This window comes from Hemicordylus capensis, chromosome 2 (genome assembly GCF_027244095.1).
Source record: "Hemicordylus capensis ecotype Gifberg chromosome 2, rHemCap1.1.pri, whole genome shotgun sequence".
In the NCBI taxonomy this organism is placed as follows: Eukaryota; Metazoa; Chordata; class Lepidosauria; order Squamata; family Cordylidae; genus Hemicordylus; species Hemicordylus capensis.
The window spans coordinates 326292972-326317864 of NC_069658.1; the positions used below are offsets into that span (position 1 = coordinate 326292972).

The 24893-nt window shown below is 43.0% G+C and overlaps 1 protein-coding gene across 3 annotated transcripts in view; it reads right to left on the reverse strand.

Annotated features, from left to right (window-relative positions):
* BSN (bassoon presynaptic cytomatrix protein) overlaps nucleotides 1-24893 on the reverse strand; it is a 337777-nt gene that overhangs the window by 61053 nt on the left and 251831 nt on the right. The gene's annotated exons all lie outside the window — the stretch shown is intronic.

Below are 24893 nucleotides of genomic sequence, written 5' to 3' on the forward strand. Positions count from 1 at the left end.
AGCATCCATTCTGTCATCCTTTTGTGATTTAGAAATCATTTTCTGATGGAAAATATATACAGAACATTTAAAATATCTTTATAAAGATAAAAGAGGACAGCTGAAACCATGGCTTTTGACACCCCTGGGATTCTGTGACATATCTCTTGAGAACATAAAGTAAGCCATGTTCTGCCGTCACCCTGTTGTGCGGGTAGGTAAATGCATAGTTAAAATGATGAGAGACCATCATTTTGAAAATCCTGCTGTATTCATTCTCCTCAGGGACTATAATTAATGTAACAGGCTGTTTCTCTTTATTCAGGTCAGTGCTAAGGCTCAGCTCAAATGTCCCAATGCAGCAAAAGAGGAAAAACAAAACAGGAAGAAGACATGTGATTGTGAGGAAGCTCACATAAAAGGAGTGAAGTAAATACACAGAAAACAAAATGGTAGCAGAAGTTGTCTTTAAAATGAAACTGCCAGCACATGAGTGGTGCCTTTAGATCTATTTGGCTTCCCATCTGGATGACTATGACTACTACTTCTATGGATTATAATGGACTAGGAAGACCGGGGGGGGGGCGGGATGGGGATGGGTCACCATTTCCTCTACTTTGTTTTTCTCCAAATTCCTTACAAAACTCAGCAAGATTACAGTTTTGCTAGTAATAAATGCACCTTGAATTATACAAGTATAGATACACACTTCTGACCACTAGTGTAAATCTCCTGTACCCAAATCGGAGGCTGATTCCAGTTACTAACGAGGAAAACAGAGCTCCTCCCCTAGCCCAACATTACAAGTGTAGCTTGGCTTTTCAAAACAATTGGCTGATGTCCGGACTAAGAAGGTGCTTGAGTTAACATGATGTGTTAGTGCAAGCCTGTTGCATCACGTCTGGAACATGTGTTCCAGACTAGTGTTGTGCTAATGCAAACATGCATTATGTGCTAATGCAAACATGCAACCAGGTGTGCAACTTGTGGCACCCTTTGTAAGTTTTGCAGGGAACCTTTGCACAAGAGCACAGTTCTGAACATCTGTATGATTTGGTACAGCTAAGTAATCTTCATGCACTAGCACAACGTTGTTCACTGTGCACGCACTTCATTAGTCAGCCACTGGTAGATGAGTGACTGATGGGACTGAACTGTGGAATTTTGCAGTAAGTAGCTGAGGGCTCCGTGGGTGCCAGGAGTCGAAATTGACTTGACAGCACACTTTACCTTTACCTTTGCTGAAAAACATTATACGTCCAGGTGTTTGACAGCAAGGATCATCCAGTAAAAGTTGATGGGCTGGGTGAAATAAGTATTCATTTTCTTTGTGACATAATGAAGACTTGGATCTGCTCCCAATGAAGGAAGCAGATTTGCTGGCTAGAGCCCTCCCTGCCAGTGGATTTAATTACGAGAAAGCAGCTCACCTTGCTGCACCCACAGGTGTGAATTGCCCTGCCACAAAAAAGAGCAGCTGAACATTCCAGAAGAAATAGCTTCATTTCTCTGAAAAAGAAGTTTTTGTGTGTATGTGAGAGAATAAAGGAATCTTTCACCCCCCACACTTCAGGTTTCTTATGTGTAGTACAATATCTACAAATCACTAAAGCCATTTTAACAAAGTTATACTTGCCTTGGAGCCATGAACTCACACAGACTTCAAATTCATGAGCAAGTGAAGTTCAAATAAAACAATGCCCTGGCCTCATTTAACATCAGAATTAACAGAGTTGCATAGAAGTATCCAGAATTGCATTTTGTGTGGTTACGTTTTATACTATCCGTTATTGGTTTACTTAATTCTGCTTTAGGAAACATTCTGGTTAAATAAATGTCAAAATAACTTCCCCAGGGGCTTTGTTTGACTGGAGTTTGTTACAACATGCTCTGCAGCAGGGACAATCCTACTGGCTCCTAGTGTCTATGTGAGGGTGGAGGGTAGGAAAAAGCAGGTGATCTTGCAAAAGTCCACTTGGGCTGTACTCCTGAAAATACTCTAGGACTGAGAAATGTTTTCTGTCCCTAAAGACTGAAGTGTAAAGGTGTGAAAACTATTTTCTATTAACCAAGGTGGTCATAAAAGCTGTCCAGTTTTTAAAAAATGGAAAAGTGGTATCTTATTCTGGGAGAAACTGAAGAAAACCTAGTGAAAGCATAATGCTATAGAACAATCTGTCACTAAATCGAAGATGGACAAAAGGTGATCAAATCCTAAAGATCAGACATGACACAACTTAGACCTAGTTCTCAGGGCCAATTAGATGTGCTGATTGAGATGTGTAAATGCATCCTTGTTTTTTAACCTTTTTTTTTTAAGCGATGGTGAGGGACCCTAATCCAGATCAGGGCTGTGGCATGGAGGTGGAGAGTTTCACCCTCTTCCTTGTACCATTCATCTGATGAAGATTGCTGCTCCCAATAGTGCTATTTGCCTTGGAGGAAAAACATATGTGTGCATTCACTCTTCTTTGCCACCACTTGTAGCACTTGTAGTTTGGTCTTCACCGAGTCAAGGTCAATTTGGGCTGTACCACTTCAGATTACAGGTGTGGGCTCACATGACAATGCTCCTCCATACAAAAAACACACACAAATAAATAAAAATCCACATACATAGAAAAAAGCACTCCATCTATATGCAAGGACAGTTTGTTTGTTTGCTGACTGATTGATTGAGGATGTACATTCAACTATGTGATACATACCTGCAATCTGAAGTGGTATGGTCCACATGCAGATTTACCACCAACATCAATGAGCACTTGTAGTTACTGTGTATTGACTTATAGACTTGCTTGGGACACAGCCAGAAGTCTATGCTTTCCTTACAAAGCTATGACTTGAAAATCCAATAAGTCAAATTAGGTGTAACAAACACCTGAAAAGCCCCATAACTGCGTCCATGATTAACACCTTACAATCAAACGCCAGTGAAAGATCTATGAGGGAATCTTTGGACTGCAAAGAAAAGCTCTGGAGATCTCCAGCAGTAAGAGAGACTATTTCTTCAAGTAAACCATCTTCCTTCTTTCTATTGATGTTTACAGAAGGTTACCTTTTAATTTTAAACTAATCTAAAGCTTGAATTTCTAATACTCACATCTTGAAGATGAAACTGTTCTTATAGAATTGTTTTCTTGAATATGAAGGATGTGCTGTTATATTAGCAGATCAGTTTTTATAGACACTTCTTTTATAAATTATTTTAAAAGATTAATGAATGATCAAATAAGGGAAGTTAGTCTAAAATATGACTCTCTATATTAATCCTGTTCATTTGGGAATCTGCCATAATGTAGACCTCGGTTGGGGTGCAAGTAGCACAAAACTGTAGTAAAGAGTTTGATCATATTTACTTTCTGAAGTCTTTATTCTTTGGAAATAATAATCTTCTAACTAAGCTCCTGTCTGTATCATCAACTTCAGTTAATAAGCAATCAACACACCTCAAGTTACAGATTCTTTCAGTATCATCAGACAGAACCTCTAGGAATACTGCACTGTTTGAGTTCTTTATATGCTTCCCAAATAACTGATTTGTGTATGGAAAACTTGCAGTGGCCCTCAGGAAATGGATAGCAACTGATGCATCTGTGAGTGAAGTTAACAGGGAATGGATTGGATGCCATATGATGTTCTATATATGGAACCTGGCTGTAGAAATCTGAATAGCCATCAGCCACAACAGCCTCGTTTCATTTATATTCAGGTATTTCCCACCTGGAGAAAAACCACATATCTGAGCACTACTTTCCCTTAATCAGTTAGAAAAATCTAGCTGGGAGAGATATTGGCTGGACTCCTGCTATTAATCTGTGTGTGATCTCAGAGGACAGCATTTCTAGTTTCTCCAGTCACCTATCTTTTCTGAACAAGTGGATCAGGCTGCAGAAGCTACTTTCAGATGCATCATGGTAAGATATATGATTTAGCAAGCTGTGCCCCTGTATCTAGTGCTAACTGAATTCATATTTTATTCCCTATGGTCCAAATTTTCAAATGTAACTTACCTGCCTAATAGTTCTGAAAGGACCACTGATTATTGCCACAAGCTGCAGTAACGAGCTGAGCTCTTCTCTTTGGGCAAAAGTTTTCTCTGGGCTGAAAGATGATCCATTAAGAATAAATCCTGCCAGAACTAATACATTTTATTTCATTACTTCAGAAAAGTCTGTTTACTGTCACCAAGGATCTCGTGTTTGCAGTGATGTCTCACATAAATCCAGTTTAGAATTGAAGAAAATTTTATATAGTAAAAGAGCAAGAGTATTCCCACGACTGGGAGGCGGGGAGGGCAGGTGGAAGAAAGGCTACGCTAAACTTACCTTCCCCCGCCAGACGAGTCCTCAACTATGATGGGAAGCATGGACTGTGCTCCCACAGGATCCGCATTGCTGCATGCAGTGTGGGTCTCCAGAGGCCAGGACAATGCATCACGACCTTCATGTATCCCACAAATCATTGTGCGACATACGTGTTGCATGGGGGATACCCTTGTGAGATGGGTGTGCTGGGCTCCTGTCTCTGTGTGTGCTTGGGTTGCAAGTAGCCCAAACATTCACATGATCCCAGCGCCAGGGTTAAGGGTGCGCTCGTGCCCTTAATTTTGCCTAAAGTCCAGGCTTAAAAGTGGGGTTAGGCAGGCAGAGCCGGGATCTGAGCAGATCCTGGTGCTGCACATGAGCAGCCTAACCTAGGCTGGGCTGTCCTAGCCTGGATTAGGCTGCTTGTGAGAATAACCTTAGTAATTTGTTTAGTAGTCTCTCTCAGCACGACAGTCTCTCCAGACTTTTAGTCTATCACAAGAATTGTTTCATTGTACACAAGCTTTCCTCTAATCACCTAAGAGTCTGCACAGTGCTGACTTTAGCAAAATCTGCTTTCCATACAAGAACATAAAATGACCCTGTATGGAAGAAACAATGAGGCACTTCACACAATCGGTGTGAAGCACCAGATGGGGTTTGTGTGGGGAGAGCAGGCATAGCCTGCATATGAGTACTTGCTCGTTGCTGGGCAGCTGCATCGGCCACTCATACAAGCGGCTGCTCCGGTCGAGCACTCCTGTGCCCGGCCGCAGATCCCATCGGGAGCTCTGGGGGTCAGGGGAAGGGGAGTGCCACCATGCGGTGCCCTGGCCCCCTGAACCCCAGGAAGGGGGTCGCCCCTTCCAGGGGTCACCCCTCCCCCCCCACCCCAGTGTGTCAATTGTGGTTGCAAGCAGCCACGGCTGACACAGGATCAAATAAACAAGGTTAACGAAGCGCTTGCTTGTTTAAGGTGAGAGGTAGTTAGGTGGGCTAGCTGCCAGAGAACCACTGGGCTTGCCTGCGATCCCGGTGGTTCTCACGATTGCTCCAAACCGGGCTAAGGGACCCCAGCCCGGTTTCAAGCAATTGTGTGAATAGCTTCAATAGCTGGGTAGTCCTCCAAAGTCCCAAACATAGAAATAGTTATCCTCTGAACAGTACTAAGACAGGCCATAATACTACCTCCAGCTATTTTGTCTTTCCTCTTCTTTGTCTACAGTACTTGCAACGGTCATGAGGATGCCACATTATTCCCATGCTGGCTCTCCAATGCTGATGTCACAAATCTCTACAAAACGTAGGTAACATGTGGTCTAAAAGTGATCTGAATAAAACCTGTATAAATCCAGATAAAATGTCTAGCAAGACAATAAACAAAATATACTTTCCAAGGTAACCCCCTCCATCAAATATAAAAAAAATCTATAAACATATAGAATATATATAAAAAGTCCAAAAAAGGTATTCCAATGGGAGTCCAAAGTTGCACGGGAGTTAACAAGCTTCTGTATAGATATTGTAGAGTGATCATATTGCAGTTCACTCTACAATATGGATATAGAAGCTTGTTAACCCCTATGCAACTTTGGACTCCCATTGTCTTGGTATAAATTTTATCTGGATTTATACAAGTTTTAGTCAGATCACTTTTAGACCACTTGTTACCTACCTTTTATGAAGCAAGAATATGGATTTGTGATTCCAGACAGTTTTAATCCTAAATATAAATGTATTAACACACACAGATAAAAGCATACTACATATATTTGTTTTTAGGGGCTCTTGGTGTATCAACATACTTTCCCCAAGACCATACAAGGTTTTGCACAGTCACAGGTCTCCCATGCTGAAGTTCATTGAATTGAAGTACATATCACTCCTCACGCTGAGGTCCCAGAATGCTGACCATAAGGCAACCCCAGCTAAAATGCAGACACCACCTCTTATTTATGAATGTCTTCAGTAGCCTATCCCCTGGGGATTCCAGGACACACTCATTCAGCGCTATATCAGTTGTACTCTCTACACTTCAGGTAACAGAGCAATTAACGCTGTTGATAACTGACTTTTCAAGAAGATCCATTAGTTCCTGCTGTGTGGTGAAGTTTGTTAGCATGATTATAGCTTTCTCCTGTTGGGAAGAAGCAAGTGCTAATCCTCAGGGAGATAGATGGTACTGCAAGAACTGGGAGTAAAAATAACCCATTGAAATAACGAGTTGCCATGGTGACTGGAAAAATAGAAATGCAGAGATGGACAGGCAGCAAAAAGTAAAGCTACATTTCTTGTAATCAGCTCTGTGCCATTTCTATAACCATAGAAATGTATGGGCAGCCATACACGTGGTTTAACTTGGTCGGAACCTGTTGAACTATGTGTGCTTAAATCCATGTCAACACACAAAAATCTATGTAGCAGAGCATGTGATAAACAGTTTGGTTTAGGGTTGATTCAGTCACACGGTTGATGGCTTTAAATCTGGTTGAAAATGGAAATGTCTTAAGGCAATATATAAACACAGGACTACATACAAGCGAAGAGTTACATGCAGAGAATGCTTTCCACATAAACATGTTTCCATGAAACATTTATGTGGAAGGAGCGGGGTGATTTTCGGTGATCCCTGATATTTTCAGCCTTCTGAAACTATGTCCTTGAGGGCTGTGGGAAACATCGCCTCTCCCTTCTACTTGCATCTGGAAAGTTACTTTCCCCTCTGAAGTAGGACAGAAAATGTATAGATCAAGATTTCCTGCAGAGTGTAAAGTTAAATAACATTCTGTCAGTCAGTCTAATGGAATTGCCTAATGTGTCCTTTTAATTTCAATAGGACTCCTTGGAGCAATTTTCCTGATGTCAGTCACAGAGTTGGAAGGGAGCTTGGAAGTCTTCTAGTTGAGCCCTTGCTCAGTGCAGAGAATTGCTACAGCATCTCTGACAGATGACTGTCCAATCTCTGCTTGAAAGCCTTTAGCAAATGAGAGCCTTCCAAACTGTTCCACTGTCAAACAGCTCTTACAGTTAGGAAATTCCTCTTAATATCTAGCTGAATCTGCTTCCTTGTAATAGCCTGCTACTTAATGTGTCCTGTAGGGAACAACATATCAAGAACTGTAACATTTTATACATGATGGGCATGATCTGAGGCAGGCATATATGAATGGGAATAAGTTACCGGGACCTCATTTACAGAAACAGAATAAACCATATGAATGAAAGACAGGGTTAGTTTTCCATTTCCCCCCCAGGATGTCATCAAATATAGGTCTGGTCTGGTCAGGTAGGGAGGGAGGATTCATTTATACAAAATAACAATACTTAGCACTTTAAAGTGTTCACATGCATTATTTTGTTGTAATAATACAAGAACACTTGTAAAGTAGGTTAGCACATTACTCCCACAATGCAGATGAGGGCTGAGAGAAGGTTGCTTTGTAGAGTCATGTAGTGAGGAGGTCAAGGCAGAGACATGATCTGAACTGGGGTCTTCATGATCCATAGCTCAGTCCCATACAACAGAATCCTACACACATTTGCCCTGAAGTAAGTCTAACTGTGTTCAATGGTGCCTGCTCCCTAAGGGGTACAGCCTTAGCCACTATACTATACCAGCTTTCATGAAAGTTTCATCATAGGAACATAGGACGTTCCTATGTTCCTATGAACGTACTTATACTGAGTCAGACCATTGGTCCATCTAATTCATTATTGTCTACACTGGCGAGCAGCAGCTTCTCCAAGGTTACAGGCAGGAGTCTCTCTCAGCTTTATCTGGAGATGCCAAGAAGGGAACCTGGGGCATGCTCTTCCACTGAGCTATGACCCCATCCCTTCAGGGGAATATCTTACAGTGCTCACATGTAGTCTCCCATTCAAATGCAGACCAGGGCAAACCCTGCTTAGCAATGGGGACAATTCATGCTAGTTCCCACAAGACCAGCTCTCCTCCTTATGGGAGACTGATGAGGCAGGAAAGGTGAAATGCACCTTTCACTACTTCACTATCACTACAGATGACTTTGTGGTCTGGTGTTCCCGAATCTGCTAATTCAAGCTCATAAATAAGGTCTAATTATGAGGAAGTACAAAGAAAGCCATTCAGCATTCAGTTAATCTGGGTGCTCTACACTTTGTTCATTCTTGGTACATTGTCCTTAGTACCAGCCTGTCCAGGACCCACAGTTCCACTTAGCCTATGAACCTGTATTCTTTTTTCATCAACAAATCATAAAGGTTGTCAATCTGCTCCCTTTACTTCAATCACCCAAACAGAAGTCAGATCAGAGGATTAGGTGCTTTCGCCTCAAGATTTCTTACCCCCTGAGATTTGTTGCTAGGTTTTAGAAACATCTCAGAACAGGATTCTGTGGTGCTTATCATCATCACAGCAGAAGTTAATTATTAGTCGTCTTTGAAAGATATGGGAAAAGGCTTCATTACACTGAAAGAAACTTACGAAGGATTTTGCTACAATCCTTCATGTTACTTGTTTAACAAATAAGGTGTTGGTCTAATGAGTATTAAAAATCTCCATCCAGGAAAGAGCAAGTGAAGACAATATAAGTGTGCCAGTCACAGAGGTATAAATAGCCAGCCTTGTCCACCCACTTCCTCTGTAATTAAATTCTAAGCTACAGCATACATGAAAGGGTGAGTGAGGGTGACCTGGAAAAGGTTAGTTTTCAATCAATTTTTTTAGGATGTAGCTAAATATAAGTCTGATCAAGCTTCAGGAACAAGAAAGCTTCACCAGGCAAGAATGACACCAGCAAAAGCTGTTCAGTGGTAACTCCCCCTCCTCCATCCTTAAGGACTGTGCACATTTATCCTTAAATTCAGCTATAAGAGGCCAATGTTATGTTACTCAGATTTATAGCATAGGAACATAGGAAACTGGCATATATTGAGTCAGACCATTGGTCTATCTAGCTCAGTATTGTCTTCACAGACTGGCAGCGGCTTCTCCAAGGTTGCAGGCAGGAATCTCTCTCAGCCCTATCTTGGAGATGCCAGAGAGGGAACTTGAAACCTCGATGCTCTTCCCAGAGCGGCTCCATCCCCTGAGGGGAATATCTTACAGTGCTCACACTTCTAGTCTCCCATTCATATTCAACCAGGGTGGACCCTGCTTAGCTAAGGAGACAAGTCATCCTTGCTACCCTAAGACCAGCTCTCCTCTCCTCCTATGTCATTCCAAGACTGTGGGGTGTGTTACAGCATTATTACATATAAAAATATACTTTCCTCCTCTGAAGACTTCAACATTATTCAATTATACAAGCTCCCCCGGAAATTATTCAAAAAGGCTGTTCTCACAAGCTGCTGCACCACCAGACTTCGCTCCGTGCCAGGGTTAAGGGCGCAAGCACGCTTGCAGCCTGAGCAGACACAGAGATGGGTGCCTAGAGCACCCACCTCCCTGGGGAATCTCCCAATGCACCATGTTGTCCTGCCTCCAGAAATCTGTGTAGTTTGGCACAGCGTGGATCGACTGGGAGCGCGGTCTGCACTCCCAGCAACATTTATTTCAATGTCGGGGGTGGGGTGGGGAGGTGACTTGGACCCAGCCTTCCCCCACCCCACCCGCCCAGTTGTGTGAAAGGCCACAAAGTCTCCATGTACATTTACTATACAAACATTTATTTATTTTTCATATTTGCACATTGCTCCAAACTTCTGTCTCTGAGCAGTTAAAACAGAAATGAAAACCTTAAAACAAGTTAGAACCGCAAGTCTGGTTAAAAAGCTGGGGTGAAAAAAAATGTGTCTTTAGAGACTTTTAAAAGGTTGTCAGAGATGCAGAGGCTCTTATTACAGCAGGGAGTGCATTCAGAACTTTGGGGCAGGAACAGAGAAGGCCCGTCCCTGCGTAGCCACCAGACAAGCTTGTGGCAAGTGCAGACAAAGCTCTCCGGATGATCTCAATGAGTGGGGCTCATAATGAAGAAGATGTTCGCTTAAATACCCTGAGCCTAAGCTCTTTAGGGCTTTATAGGTTATAACCAGCACCTTGTATTTTGCCTGGAAACTTACTGGTAGACAGTGTAGTTCTTTTAATACAGGAGTAATATGGTCTCTTCAAGATGACCCAGTTACCAACCTGGCTGCTGCATTTTGCATCAACTGCAGTTTCCAGACTATGTACAAAGGCAGACCCACATAGAGCACATTGCAGTAGTCAAGTCTGGTGGTTACCAGCATATGCACTACTGTTCTGAGGTTGTTTATCTCAAGAAACGGACACAGCTGGCATATCAGCCAAAGCTTATAGAAAGCACTTCTGGCCACCACCCCAACCTGATACACCAGGTAGAGGTTTGGATCCAGAAGCACTCCCAGAGAAGTAACTTGCTTAGGGAGCAAGAGGTTGCCGGTTCGAATCCCCTCTGGTATGTTTCCCAGACTATGGGAAACACCTATATCGGGCAGCAGCAATATAAGAAGGTGCTGAAAGGCATCATCTCATATTGCGCAGGAGATGGCAATGGTAAACCCCTCCTGCAGTCTACCAAAGAAAACCACAGGGCTCTGTGGTCTCTAGGATTCGACACCGATTTGACGGCACAACTTTACCTTTACCTTTACCGGCTTGGAGGTGGAGTCACAGTTTGTTTGTCTGCTCCTGACTTGCTGTCCTGAATTCAAAGTGAGAGGTTCTCCCTCTCTCTGCATATGAGACTGTTAGTCTGTTTATTGTTTTCTTAGCCTATGTTTTAGTTAGTAATAAATATCAAATTCTTGTTTTTCAGTGAAAGTTGGCTTCCTGTTTAATTACTTATAGAGCATAAGTAATTCATCTGCAACAGTGTAGCCTGCTTGATCTCAGAGATGCAGGATAATATAAAAAGAAGTAGTGCCCAGCCCTGATTCTGAAGGGCTCACTGTCTAATTTAGCATCTGGAGAAGATGAAGCGAAGCTCCATATTCTTTTACGTGCCTCTATTTCATAACCACGAAAGAACATGCTTTTAAAATCTAATGGATATGGACTGCATAACCTTAAGGCATGCAATGGGCAGTCTACCTTGAAGTGGCCTCATTGGAGCACTCTCCAGAGCAAAATGTACCCTGAAGTCAGAAAATAGGTACACGCTGCAGGAAATATAAAGAGAAGCTCGGATGCTTCTCAGTATATTAATGGCTAAAGCTACAATCCTATAATACTTATTTAGAGTAAAATCCCATTGAAATCAGTGGAGCTGACTTCTAAGTAAGCACGGTTAGGATTGGGATGTAAATTATCGGACATAATTGGTTGGCCTGTTTTGCTCTCATGATGCTTTGCTCTTTTTCCTATTTTTGCTTACATTTCATTGTACAACAAGCAAAGAAGAGGGGCGCAAGTCACAACCCTGTTGAAGTTTAGCTAGCAACACATACCTTTTGATAGCTCACAGGAGGCAGCAGAGGGATGATGAGGAACTCCATGTGAAATTTGCAATGGCCAATGTGAATTTTTCATCTGCAGACAATGCTAAGGTAGGTGCAGAGGAAAGTGGCATGTGCAATATGAAGATTCAATAAATGTTTACACAAGCTGTTTCCGTTTAACAAACATACTTAGCATTTGGATAATGTTTCTGAATTTTCAAAGCACTTCACATGTAAGATCTTGTTGCCATTCTCACAACAACCCTGTAAGGTAAGTAGGTATTATTATCCCCATACTGCAGATAGAGAGAGGCAAAGAGGTTTACCCAAGGACATCCAGTGAGTTCATGGCAGAGGTGACATTTGCACTAGGGACTTCCTGATTTGTGGCTCCCTCACTTAGCCACTCCCCTATTATCAGCTCTAAACTTTAAGTCTTTAATGCTCTTTAAGAGCTTTACTGTTCATACAAAAAGTAGCTGAGGGAGGGAGGGAAGGAAGGAAGGACTCCACTGTTTGTTATTAGAGCCATTACAGGAGTTGTATGCCTATGGGTGTTTCTGTCAAACACTGAAACGGGATATCTGAGGGACCACCTACTCCCATGAGTTTCTGCCCTCTTGATAAGGTCATTGGAGGGGGCTCTCTTCCATGTGTTGACAATGAGGGAGGCTTGGCTGTCATGCATGTGGGACAGGGCCTTCTCAGTTATTGCCCCCAGGCTTTGGAATGCTCTCCTGGTGGGCATCCACTCCTTGGTCTCCATCAGAGTTGTTCGATAGCGTGTGAAATCTGCTGCTCTGTATTTAATGATCTTATTGTGTACGCTTTTAAAACTTTTAATTAGATTTGTATTTTTATATTCCAATTTAATATTTTTTTACTATTTAACTGTTTAATAGTTTTATATTGTGTTAAATGTTTCGTAAACTGCTTTGAGATAGTTTTAATGAAAGGCGGTATAAAAACCTTAATAATAAATGAATGAATGAATGAAAGAAATAAAATAAAATAAAATAAAATAAACAAAGCAGATCCCAGAAAAACTCTGGGAGATCCTCTATCAGCTCCAAATTCTGGGAGATTCTGCGCATGAAAGGAACATAGGAAGCAGACTTATACCAAGCCTGTTCTCATGACTACAGGTTCCTGGGTAGGACAGGGTTAACTCAGGAATCCATGGTTGTCTGGAGAACCAGGAGGCCACCAAGCCAGCAGCTCGGAACCAGGGTAGCCTAGATCCGCTACCCAGGTTAAAAGTGAGGTAGGAGACAGAGAGCTGTCCTACCTTACTGTTTGAGTTGTCTGCTTCTGGGATGCTAGTGGCCCTGGAGATGGTGGAAAGCAGGGCCAGGAAGAGGAGAGCTGTTCCTGCTCGCACAATGCATTGTGGTATAGCTGGAGGCCCCAGCTCCTGATTTCAGCCCTGGAGAATGCTGCTGCGGCATTTGTGTGGGCGTATGAGGGAAGAGTAAACTATGTGGGAAGAGTACAGAAATAATGCTCATACTAAATAACTTCTGTAGAAGTAGCTAGCACCATCTATTAATGTTCATGGGAATGCAGCCCAAGTTAGATGGAGGTTGCATTCACTTGGTTTCAACTTTTTCCCTTTTGAAAGAAATGCCATATGGACATGATGATTTCATATGTACTCTTAAAAGTGTATTTATAGAGCCTGTTAAAAATAACCAAACTATAAAGCAGCTCCCGTTTTTTAAAATAACTTTTACATTTGCAATTTGAAAGCTGATGGCCTTACAGCTTATGAAATGGAAACTGTGGATAGGGCAGGTTAACAAGATCCCTTTTTAGCACTTCCCAGCAGCTGGCAGTGCATAATAAGAAAAGCCCAAGAGATGATTATTATTGTTGACCTTCAGTTTTGTACATCTTAAACACCTGTGAATTCTCTTTCCAGTTGTTCCTGGACCCTTCCACATATCTAACACACTCCATATACACCCTATGGAATAGTATGTGGATTCTTCAAGGCAACATGGTGATTCATGAGGAACTGACTGGTTTCAGCCTCATAAGACACAAGAGGGATGGACCACAGTCAAAGGATCATGAGGGTTTAACTCAATAGTGTCCTATTGCAGTGCATTTCCCATTAAATCAGAAGACTAATTTACCATTGATTTCTTACATGATTTTGAGTATTTTGTGGCATGCTGGATGGAGGAAAATATCACTTTCATCCAACTTCTTTTTATCATACACTAAAGTAACTCAAACTCTTCCAGTCTTTCAGCTTGTAAAAAGTATTCCCTATCATTTACTTAGCTTTGTATAGCAATGGTTTTCCAATTCTTATATGGAATACTTTTTTTCAGAGAATCCTGAAGTTCCTTAGTAGCTTGTTTGCAAATATGACATTTCAACAGTTGTTTCCAGGCAGTTTACAGCATAAAATCATAAATTCAGTAATTACACATTATCAAATGAATCTAATAAATAAAACCAGTAACAAGTAAACAGCCCAAACAATATGGGACTAAATAAACTCAATTCTCAGCTTCAACTTTCCTATTTTAGCTATCAAGGGCATTATCCCCAGAAGCCTGGCAGAATAAGAATCTTTCCATCTTCCTCTGTGAAGAGAAAAGAGACAGAGCTAATCAGGTTTCCTGGAAAAAGGAATTCCATAGTACTGGGGCAATTATTGGAAAGGTGCTGTTCCCAGTGGATGCAAAATTTGTATTACCTGTACATGAAGTGTTTGGTGAATCAGTGGTTTGTCTGAACCAGATCATTAGTCTTTCTAGACCAGGGATTCTCAACGTTGGGTCCTCAGATGTTTTTGGACTTCAACTCCCATAATTCCCAACCAAAGGCCACTGGGACTGGGGATTATGGGAGTTGAAGTCCAATAACATCTGGGGACCCAACGTTGAGAATCCCTGATCTAGACCATTACTCTGGCTGAAAGCAGCTCTCCAAGGATTCAGATGTCTTTCTAGCCCCACTACCTGAAATCATTTGGGTGGAAAAGTGGGGAACTGAACCTCTAGCATGTTTTACATGCAAACATGTTGTCCAGCTACACATCCCTGTTCCCTTTACCAAGTCTGGCTAGGCTTACTTGGTCCGGCCTCAGAGCAGGGATTGGGAGGGGGTTGAGCATGACCCTGTGCCTTCTCCATCCCAGGCTGCTTGCTCCTTGTGTCTGCTCCTTTCTGGGGGGCCCTGACACTCGCTACCAGCCCGCTTCTCATCTCTGGCCAGCTTCTTATATGCTTCCTCACAGGCTATGCATCGCCCACCCCCAATTACAGAGTCAATGCCCCTCTATTCCCTGAAATTGTCTACTCTTTACAGCTGTTGCCAAAGTCTCTCCCCCTTCTCCCTCCTCCTCAGACCCCCTCCCTTCGGGAGGTGTGCTGCTGATGTTATCCTTGCACGCCTCCCCTTCGGCTCTTTCAGGGCTCTGCCCCTCCTCCACTGGAGTCGATTCCCTGCCCGTTGGCTGTCGTTCTTCTGCTTCTCCCCAGCTGCCACCTGTCCCTGTCTCTTCAGGTCCCATCACCACTCCATCCTCGGGGGTAAGGACAGCCGGCTTCAACAGGCATATGTATTCTAAGAACATAAGAACAGTCCTGCTGGATCAGGCACAAGGCCCATCTAGTCCAGCATCCTGTTTCACACAGTGGCCCACCAGATGCCTCTGGGGAGCCCACAGGTAAGAGGCATGTTCATGCCCCCTCTCCTGCTGTTGCTCCCCTGCAACTAGTATTGAGAGGCATCATGCCTCTGAGGCTGGAGGTGCTGTTGGGGGCACACAAGTCCATTTCCTTTTGTTGGGGGCAAATGTACCCCAACATTAGACCCAGAGATACAAACCCAGAAGTATATGGAATTCAGGCCTGTGTCTGATTTCATTTTATTAAGAAATTAATTAAATGCCTGGACTCTGGGAGACCTGACACCCAGGTCTCAACTGCTCTGTGAAGGAAGAGGCGATTCAGCATTGTAATGTGAAATGGGTACTCAAAGAAGCACAAAAGCCAGGCCAGAACAATCCAAATGTTAAAATCTAACCCATTATCAGATAATGTCTGGAAGAAGTGAGAAGCTGAGCTCTCACTTCCTCCTGCAAGGTCTATGTTAATCTTTGTCAATGATTACTCTGCTGTGCCCAAAGTGGGGTACTCAGTTGCTGTCTATAGAAAGCCCACTCTAGGAAAACACCCGTAGATTAAATCCTTGTACTAACACGTTTTTAACACCTTTTGGGATCAGGCTGGCAAATCTGGGACCAGAAAAGATGCCCATTTGCAACTCAGAGATGCAGATTTACTTTGGGGAATGTCTGCCTGAATAATTAAAAGACGATATCCAGAAGGTAACAGCAAGTGGTCACCTTTTGGGACCCAGAAATGATGTGGAGATTTTGAACAGACTCTATGGGGATCAAAGGAAGATACAACTATAAAGAATGAGGCTTACTGGACAGAGAGCTAGCAGTCTTTTGCCTACATGCAATCTTTGCCTACAAGCAAGACTTGCTCATCAGCAGGGTTTGCTGCCCAAGCCGCGGGGCTAGAGGCAGGAACTCTTTCCAGGGAGAAGGGACTATTTGTGACTTCTGCTGCGCAGTGAGAAGTCAAGACTTCCCCAGCCATGGTGCTCTGACTCTCAGTCTTGCTCTGAGCAAACTGCATGCTTGATCATCGCTCTAAAAGCTCCTGTCCCCAGCCACAGCCTCGCTCCTTCAGCTGAAAGATCCACCGTTCTCAAGCCTCTGGTCCGGGTAATATGCCACCTTACAAGCCTTGGATCCCTCCATCCAGGGGCGTATCTAGGGTAGGGGAGGCAGGGCATGTGCCCTGGGTGCCACGTGAAGGGGGGCGCCATTTTGTAAAATTAAAAAAAAATTAAATGGCTGCTGAAAACAAAATGGCCACCGTGCATGCTCAAATGGCCTCTGTTAGGCCCTAGGTCATGCCAGGCCTTTCAGAGGCCATTTGAGCATGCGCGGTGGCCATTTTGTTTTCAGTGGCCTTTAAAAAAGAAGATTATTTTTAAAAATGGCCACCACACATGCTCAAATGATACCTGCAAGGCCCCAGAGGCCAGCAGGGTGAGGGGGAACCTTTGCAACCCCCCCCACAGCCTTTAGGAAGACCCCAAAGGTGCTACAGGTAAAAAAATTATATATCTATATCTATATCTATATATGACACTGTACACATATTCAGATTGGCACTATGTACAGAGAATCAGGGCTTGTGAATACTGAGCTGACCCTTATGACTTAGGATTGTATTCATTTGCTCTTACTTTGCTTCTTGTGATAAGTGAATTACATGTGATGTCTTTCTAATATGGCTATTAATGGTGAGTTTGTCTTTGAATCAGTGTGAAATCCTTAATATTAAGGCCCACTTGGAGTTTCTTGCTCTCTTTCTCTCATTTTAACTGTCTTTCTGAAATACTAGAATATATTCCAAGCAGTGACACAGTTTACTCTGCATATCCTTTAATTATTTGCAGAGTATCTGGGAAAAGTCAAATTCTCCATTATTTTTAAAACTTATGTAATAGTGATGCTACAATGCATAGTAGAGAATTAGACAGCCACTTCTGTTTAGATTTCCAAATGCAACTCCACATAGTATTTGGGTATTTCATGAGCCCCAGCATACTGAAATTTGTAGTTTTCCAGCATTTTTTGGTCTGTCTACGTCCACTGCTAAATAGTTTTTGAAATATTAAAAGATTAATGAGCTTGACTTGTATTTTTGAGCTGATATTATGGTAAAGTTATCTGAAAGATGGGTGTCAGATGCTTGGACGGGGGCGCAATTTCAGTGTTTGCCCTAGGCGCTATTTTCCCTAGATACGCCTCTGCCTCCATCCTTTCCCTTCCTTCTCCTCCCCCCACTTCCCTCTACTAATTCCTGATCTCCCCAACCTATGCCAGTCCTCAACCTTCCTTACCCCCCACTTTTCCGTCTATATCTGAATTCTATTAGGCTCTAGGAAGATTTAATACACACACATATGTTAGTTAGGAACACTGGGTGAATATTGTTGCTGGCTAGGGCTGAAATATTGTTAGTAACGCCGATAGATTGTTCTGCTTTCTGCTCAGTTAGATTGATGTTGTTATTCTTTTATACTCAATAAAGCCCATTTAATCATTTAAGATTGCTTTGATCTCCTTTCTTCCTTGTGCCCAGATCCTACATGGTCACTATATAAAGGAACTGGTCACCTGGTGACACTGATGAAACAGGCCTAATTTTGTATGCTAGCTAATGAGCATAATTAATATACGAAACAGGCCTGGTTCCCAACAGTGCCCTATAGCCACCAGACTAGTAGCTATTGCACTCCATCAATTTGTCTAAGCCCCTTTTAAAGCCATCCAAGCTGGTGGCCATCACCACATCCCATGGCAGAGAATTCCATAAATTGTTAATTATGTGCTTTGTGAAAAAGTACTTCCTCTTGTCGGTCCTACATTTCCCGACCTTCAGTTTCATGGGGTGACTCTTGATTCTAGTGTTGTGAGAGAGGGAGAAAAATTTCTCTCTGTCCACCCTCTCCACTCCATGCATAATTTTATACACCTCAATCATGTCTCTCCTTAGTTGCCCCTTTTCCAAGGTAAAGAGCCCCAGGTGTTATAGCCTTGCCTCATAAGGAATGTGCTCCAGGCCCGTGATCATCTTGGTTGCCCTCTTCTGCACCTTTCCAGTTATTATTATTATTTATTCGATTTCTAGACTGCCCTTCCAAAAATGGCTCAGGGCGGTTTACACAGAGAAATAATAAATAAATAAGATGGCTCCCTGTTCCCAGAGGGCTCACAATCTAAAAAGAAACACAAGACAGACACCAGCAACAGTCACTGGAGGTACTGTGCTGAGGGTGGATAGGTTCTAAAATATTCTTCTTAAGATACAGTGACCAAAGCTATACACTGTACTCCAGATATGGCCGCACCATAGATTTGTATAAGGGCATTATAATATTAGCAGTTTTATTTTCAGCCCCCTTCCTAATGATTCCTAGCATAGAATTAACTTTTTTCACTGAGCTGACACTTTCAATGAGCTGTCCACCACAACCCCAAGAGCTCTCTTCTGGTCAGATCAGACTGACAGCCCAGATCCCATCAGCGTATATGTTAAGTTGGTGTTTTTTGCCCCAATGTGCATCACTTTACACTTGCTTACATTGAACCACATTTGCCATTTTGTCGCCCACTCACACAGATCTTTTTGGAGTTCCTTACAGTCTCTTGTGGATTTCACTATTTTAAATAGTTTAGTTTCATCTGCAAATCTGGCCACTTACCTGCTCACCCCCACTTCTAGATCATTTATGAACAAGTTAAAGAGCACTGGTCCCAGTACTGATCCTTGGCGGATCCCACTTCCAACCTACCTCCACTGTGAAAACTGTCAATTTATTCCTGCTCTCTGTTTCCTTCTAGCTATATGCTCCTCAAACTCTCCTTTTGCATCCCTTATTGTCTCCTTGTATTTCTTTTGCCAATTTATGCTCCTTCCTGTTCTTTTCATTTGGGCAGGACTTCCATTTCCTGAAGGAAGTCTTCTTCCCTTTTATAGCTTCCTTGACTCTACTTGTTAGCCATGCTGGCATCCTCCTGAACTTGGTGGTACATTTCCTCCTTCTCGGTATACATTCCAATTGTGCCTCTAGTATATTGTGCTAGAAGCAATTGTGCTTCTAGTATTTTGTTTTAAATAAGTTCCATGCTTTCTGGAGTGATTTGACCCTCTTGACTTTCCCTTTCAACTTCCTTCTTACCAGTCCCTTCATTTTTGAGAAGTTTCCTCTTCTGAAGTCCAACACCTCTGTGTTGGACTTCCTTAACAATTCTCCACTTGCATATATGCTGAATTGGATCACACTATGGTCACTGCTACACAATGGTTCTGCAACTCTGATATCTTGCACCAGGGTCCTGGGCACCACTCAGGATTAAATCAAAGGTCGCTATCTCTCTAGTTGGTTCCGTGACTAACTGTTCTAAAGCACAGTCATTTAGCATGTCTAGAAATCCGGCCTCTCTTTCATTACCTGAATATAAATTTACCCAGTCTATGTGTGGGAAGTTGAAGTCATCCATTATTACTGCCCTGTCTCTCTTTGACACCTCTCTTATTTGTTTCTCCAACTCCAGGTCACTCTCAGCGGTTTGATCCAGAGGGTGATCGCATGTCCCTAGTAACATATTTCCTTTCAGTCTGCGTAATGTTACCCGTAATGATTCTGTGGAGAACTCCGGTCCACCTAGGTTTTCTAGCTCATTGGAATCTATCTCTTCTTTGATATACAATGCCACTCCTCCCTCAATCCTTCCCTCCCGATCCCTTCTATAGAGTTTATATCCAGGAATAATCATATCCCACTGGTTCTCACCATTCCACCAAATTTCTGGGACAGCCACTATATCTATGTTTAACTAAGTACTCCAGCTCACCCATCTTGGCTCAGAGTCTTCTGGCATTGTTATATAGACACCTATACACTGAGTCCGTCATCTGGTGTTGGCGTGTGCTATTCCCCTTACCATCGTTTGACCTATCTGGCAAGCTGTAATGTGTTTCCTTCTGCTCAACTCCTGGCTCTACTCTGTCCCCTTCTGGTTTATCCAAAACATGTTCACACCCACACCTTAGGGGATTTTGCTGGCTAAAGCAGATACCACCCAGTTCCTGCCAGCAATCCCCCAGGCATCATTTTAAAAGCTGCTCAGCAACCTTCTTGATTTTAAGTGCCAGAAGTCTGGTTGCATCTTGGATAAAATGGAGCCCATCTCTTTTGTACAGACTTCGCTTCCCCCCAAATGCATCCCAGTGCTTCTGGGATACATTTTGTATCCCAGAAAATGTAAACCCTTCCTCCCAGCACCACCATCTCATCCTCACATTGAGACCCCCTCAGCTCCACCTGTCTCACTGTCCCTGCTTGTGGAACTGGTAGCACTTCCGAGAACGCTACCCTGCGGGTCTTGGACTTCAGTATGCTCTCTAGCAGCCTAAATTTGGCTTCCAGGACCTCCCAACTTCATTTTCCAATGTCGTTGGTGCCAACGTGCACCACAACAACTGAACTCCTCCCCAGCATTACCTATCAGCCTACCTAGATGCAGCGTGACATCTGCAACCTTCACACCAGGCAGGCAAGTCACTGTTCGGTCTACATGCGGGTCACAGACCCATCTCTCTATGCCCCTAATGATCAAATCACCCACTACTAAGAGGCCCCCACTCCCTGGAGGAGTATCCTCTGAGCGAGAGGATATGGGTGTATGACCCAAGGAAGTGGTCCCTGCTAAAGGAGTGTTTCCCTATTCCTTAGACCAATGTCCGCCTTCCCTGAGACCTTCATTCTCCATGACAGCAGAAGCACCTCAGTCTGGGAGTGGGATGCCTCTACCACATCCCTGAGGATCTCATCTACACATCTCTCTGCCTCCTTGAGCTTCTCCAGGTCAGCAACATTGACTTCAATGGAACGAACTTGTTCCCTGAGAGCCAGGGGCTCTTTGCACTGAGCGCACACCCATGACTTCTGTCCCTCGGGAAGACAGTCATACATGCAGCACTCTGTGCAATACACAGGGAAGCCACAGGTGAGTTTTGGATATTACTCCGTGTGGTACTCTCAGTTCATGCAAGGCTGAGGATGAAGCCCAAGAAATATGGCCAGCACACTATTTGAACTGACCTACAATATTTGCCTATTCCCAGAATCCTCAGAATGTCACTGTCCTATCAGCCACAACATGGGTTTTGTGACAGATATGCAGGAGATAAACTGATGTGGAAAAGGTTCCTTGAAAACAAAAAGCTGGTTTATGGTGTCACTTATTGAATAACTCTTTCCTGACACAAATGTTCCCCTTTGGACTTTTTCCAGTGCGATGTCATATGTCTGGAATCTTCTCTGACAAAACCAGGGAAACATTAAACAGACTAGTGTTGGGATTTCCCCCCTTAATTATGAGGTATTGCTCTGAACTTCTTGTGTACCAGTTTGAAAACTGCAACACAGGGCTGAGCTCATGGTTTTGACACTATCTCCTACCCTATTTGCTATCACTATGATTTGGTAAAGCACTTCAAGGCCCCCCGTCCAATTCCAAAGCAGTTACAAATGGGACACATGGGTTCTGAAAAGGAACCCCATTCATCGCTTCTTTAAAACAGTGTACATTCATAACAAGTGAAAAATCAATTGAATGGGCCCCATTTGGTTCATTTCCCTATTCTTTACAAAATGAATGCATTCTCCTAAAAGTGGCCTATCACCAACGTTGCTGCGCCGATGCTTCTAAGTTGTGTAGACAAATAACCCTATCCAGCACTTCTTGGTAGATAAAATCTGTGTTCACTGACTGAATTTTATATATTCCTGACTTGGCTGCAGAATTTGGTGCAATCCTTTATTTTGTTGAGGCTGTAGACCAGGCCTGCTCAACTTAGGCCCTCCAGCTGTTTTTGGAAAACAACTCCCATAATCCCCAGCCACAGTGGCCAATAGCTAGGGATTATGAAAATTGTAGGCCAACATCTTCAGGAGGGCGGAAGGTGAGCGGGTCTGCTGTAAACACAGGGAAAGAGGTGGTAGGGGGCAACAAGTATTCCATTCTCACCACGCGAAAGCAAGACACATTAAGGGAAAAGGAACAACTGCAAGCGGCTAGCAGTTTATTTGCAAACGGACTCTTCCAGCATGGCCTGTCCAACTGCACGAATGGATGACATGTACACAGTCTGCATCAAGCGTGGGAATAATTTCCTAAGCAGCATGAGATTGGTTGGCACAGGACTCCCATTTATTTCCCAACCTTCTGCTGGCAAAAGAAAATAGCGGAAAGACAAAAAGGTCTGTATCTGAACATGACCTTCTTGGAAGAGCTCTGTTTACAGGGAACAACATCCCTCAGTTATTCTTCTGTTTTGCCAAAGAAAAGACCTGGGCACAATCCTTGGATCATGGCCTAATGGTTCTGAGAAGAAGCCAATGCTGTACATGCTCTGGAGGAGGAAGAGATGGCTATATATGTGGTTTCAGTAACCTGACAGCAGAAAAAAAAAGTCTCCAACTCAAGGCTAGTATTGTTCAAAGTGGACTGTGTCTTTGTTTTGCATTCTCTGCCACCTGCATGCTGCTTAGTGAACTTAGCCATTCCCTGTCCTGCGTGTGGAAGAGTGGTGAGCTGGAAGGTCACCTTCAGTTGCATCGCTGAAGGTGATGAGGTTGTGTTTGCTCCTAGCCTCATGGGGAAGCACGTTGCCTAAGCCTACTAATGAGTTCATGACTGAGGTCAGATATGAACCATGGACTTTCTTATTCAGAAAGTCCATGTTATTCAGAACTCTTACACTACAATCATAAGGATGTTTATTTAGAAGCCAGCAACTCTGCTTTCAACTGGACTTACTCTCTCATAAGTATGTTTAGGATTGCCTTAGGCTGCAATCCTATGCACACTTACCCAGGACATATTTCAGGATCCGGATACATAGAATTGCAGTGCAGCCACTAAACTATACCACGTTTCAAAGGTCTGTTGAACTGCTGTACCAAATCTTTTGAGCTCATGTCTCTTGAAGATTCCCCAAGCCCTCTGTTCAATAATATGCAAGATAATGATCATTCATGGGCTGCAAATTTAGAGATACTATACAGTGACATTACTTTTACCTTCCATTTTATAGAATTTCTTAATAGTGATTGGTTAAGCAGGAATTGCCTTTATAAAAGATTAAAATCACTCTTCGGATGGGATAAAGGAGCTATGGCAGAGCTCTTGAATGATCACATTATAAAAGGCTTTAGGAGTTCCCATTCTATGCTGTAATAAAACAAGTTGAAGAGAACAGAAGTGGTAAATAATTGAACTAAGAGCACTAAAAAAAAACTTTATTCAATATCTAGTCACAAGAGAGATGATTTGGAGATTTTGCTTAATAATCTCCAAACCGGAAACCTAAATTAACTGAAGAAGAATTAGTAGGAATAATTCATCCTTCTGATCAATGGCAAATGACTAATTCAAGTATTTCAGAGAGTTCTGCAGTAAAAAACAGAATGTCAGGTCAGGATAGGCTATCTCTTAAGCCCCTTTGCGCCAGCAAAGGCCAAAAGATATGCCAGTGGGAAACCAACCAACCAACCTTGCTTATTCTTGTGTCAGCTGAAAGATACTGCCAGAGTAACAATTTTGCTGGTGAAAATCAATCAGAACAGAAGGGAAAACTTGGTTTGTCGGGGGCGGGGCGGGGGATGGTGAAATGGCCCCTTCTCAGAATCCTATGCTCACTCAGGGGTTGATCTCACCCCTCTCCCCCAAAACAGCATAATACTATGCCTGCAAAAGAGGCGGCTTAAGTTAAGACATTGCCTCCTGTCTCTTCTTTTGTTGCTTCCATAACAAAGGATAGGATTCCAGCTGATTCTGCAGCTAACCACAGCACTAGGGTTTAGCTTTAATTGAACTAGGGGATAAATGTCTCTGGGCCACTCAGGGGGCCCCACTGGCTGAGCAACAGCTCACTCTTCACTCTCCCCCTCCCACCTCACTGGCACTCTATTGGCTCCTGATCAGATTTATCTTGGATTTTTAAAAGATAACCTCCCCCAGGGGTTATATATGTAGGTAGTAGACACATGTGGGTTTTTTTAAAAGTGCAAGTGTTTCTGCATGCATGATGAGTGCATCATATTATCTGCATAGAAATGAGAGAAAGGGCATGCCAAGACATTTTGTTTTTTTAATCACATCTTTACACTTCTTCTCCAGCAAAGAAATTGATGTGGGGGGTGGGTGGGGGTGAGAAGAAGGTGCAGAGCAGGGGGCCGCCTTCACTTTTGTCCCGGGGGCCCCTCCAACTTTGCCACACCCCAGCAAATATCCAGCAAATGAATGTAGATCTCAGGCTGCTAAGCAAAGAGGCCCCTTTTAAAAGTGCTGATTCTCTTTATTTAGCAGGGGGAGAGCAACTGGCCCTATCTGTCCCCAGCACAGCATCCCTCCAGTGGCTGTTGGAGGGATTATATTTCTAGCTTATATTTCTTTTTTAAATTGTGAGCCCTTTAGGGACAAGAGCCATTTTATTTTATTTTATTTTATTTTATTTTATTTTATTTCTATGTAAACCACTTTGGAAACTTGTTGAACAGAGGTATATAAATTTTCATCATATTCGTCACATATATCAAGACACGCAGCACTTT